At 53.2% G+C, this 2,129-nt stretch overlaps 1 protein-coding gene across 17 annotated transcripts in view; it reads right to left on the bottom strand.

Moving 5' to 3' along the window:
* LOC108518691 (CAAX prenyl protease 2) overlaps positions 1-2,129 on the bottom strand; it is a 106,967-nt gene that overhangs the window by 103,464 nt on the left and 1,374 nt on the right. The gene's annotated exons all lie outside the window — the stretch shown is intronic.

Below are 2,129 nucleotides of genomic sequence, written 5' to 3'. Positions count from 1 at the left end.
AAAAAAAAAAAAAAAAAAAAAAGAGTGACATCTGGTTATGAATCATCTTAATCTTTCATTAAATCAACACTTTTGAGGGTCAGAATACTATTTAAGAGTGCTAATGCTGCCCTGCGTGGTAGCTTATGCTTGTAATCCCAGCACTTTGGGAGGTCGGGGTGGAAGGATCATTTGAGCTCACCAGTTTGAGATCAGCCTGGACAACATACTGAGACCTTATCTCTACTAACAACAACAAAAATTAGCCCAGCGTGGTGGTGTGTGCCTGTGGTCTCAGCCACTGGGGAGGCTGAGGCAGGAGGATCTCTTGAGCCCAGAAGGTTGAGGCTAAAGTGAGTCCTGATCAGGCCACTGCACTCCATACCTGGATTTGAATCCCTGATGTGCCAAACACCTGCGACCCCCGTGTTCAAGCAATTCTTCTGCCTCAGCCTCCCAAGTAGCTGGGATTACAGGTATGTGACACCACGCCTGGCTAATTTTGTATTTTTAGTAGTGACGGGGTTTCTCCATTTTGGTCAGGCTGGTCTCGAACTCTGGACCTCAGGTGATCCACCTGCCTCAGCCTCCCAAAGTGCTGGGATTACAGGCGTGAGCCACCACTAATTTTTGTATTTTTTGCAGAGACGGAGTTTCCTCATGTTGGCCAGGATGGTCTTGAACTCCTTGATTTCAAGTGATCTGCCCGCCTCCGCCTCCCAAAGTGCTGGGAATACAGGCTACCCACCGCAACCGGCCAACTCCCATTATTACTCATGCAAACAGATTTTTTCTTTTACAGGGAGGCAACACAAGGAAAATTATTACTCCCTTTTTTTTTTTTTTTGAGGCGGAGTCTCGCTCTGTCGCCCGGACTGGAGTACAGTGGCCAGATCTCAGCTCACTGCAAGCTCCGCCTCCCGGGTTTATGCCATTCTCCTGCCTCAGCCTCCCGAGTAGCTGGGACTACAGGCGCCCGCCACCTCGCCCGGCTAGTTTTGTATTTTAGTAGAGACGGGGTTTCACCGTATTAGCCAGGATGGTCTCGATCTCCTGACCTCGTGATCCGCCCGTCTCGGCCTCCCAAAGTGCTGGGATTACAGGCTTGAGCCACCGCGCCCAGCCTATTACTCCCTTTTTAAAGGCAGGGAGATCTGGGAACTAAGATCCTCATTTGTACCAGTTAACAAGAATGGTTTCCAGGTACATGTAGAGTCTAACTCTTCCTTCACACGTCCTGTTACGATATTCTCATATCGGGTCCGGTACGGTGGCTCACGCGGGTACTAGCACTTGGGGAGGCGGAGGCGGGCGGATCACTTGAGGTCAGAAGTTCAAGACCAGCCTGGCCAACATGGTAAAAACCTGTGTCTACTACAAACACAAAAATGAGCCAGGTGTGGTGGTAAGCGCTTGTAACCCCAGCTACTTGGGAGGCTGACACAGGAGAATCTCTTGAACCCGGGAGGCGGAGGTTGTGGTGAGCCGGAATCACGCCACTGCATTCCGGCCTGGGCAACAGAGCCAGACTCTGTCTCAAAAAACAAACAAACAAACAAAAACCCCAAAGATATTCCCATATCGGTAATGACAGCGCAGTTGGGAAAAGAACACTGGCCTACGAGTCAGCGCTCTGGGTTCTAGCTTAGATTCTGTTATTCGTAAAATGGAATCCCGCAGCCTTCTTTGATGACAACAAACAGCCAGGACGCCCGGGGGCACTCTCTCAGGTGCCCTCAGAGCCTGTGCTTCTGTCACCTGCACAGTACCCCTCACAAACTGCAGCTCAGCGTCCCATTGGGCACCGGCGGTGAAAGTGGGTAATGAAATGAGCACACGGGGCGTGGCCGGCGCCAGGTGCTCAGTGCCATCTTCCAGAGCAGCTCCCCAAGCACAGGTGTGGCCTCTGAACCTCGCCCTTTCACATCCAGCTGCTCCAAACCCAGAAACCTGCACCTGCACCGGGAGTTGTCTCCCTTGCTCCCGGTCTGCACTGGGTCCCTCCTTGCCTCTGCTCTGGCGCCCCGATTTCCGCCCACCCCCCCCACCCCACCCCCAGGGCTTGCACCTTTCCTTTCCTTCTTTCCGCGCCCCTCCCAGCACCCGGCGCCTGGAAAGCGCCGGACTCCGGCGGGCACCTCCGAGGCTGC

This window comes from Rhinopithecus bieti, unplaced genomic scaffold, assembly GCF_001698545.2.
Source record: "Rhinopithecus bieti isolate Rb0 unplaced genomic scaffold, ASM169854v2 scaffold_44159, whole genome shotgun sequence".
In the NCBI taxonomy this organism is placed as follows: domain Eukaryota; kingdom Metazoa; phylum Chordata; class Mammalia; order Primates; family Cercopithecidae; genus Rhinopithecus; species Rhinopithecus bieti.
This window is presented reverse-complemented; position numbering and strand designations above follow the sequence as displayed.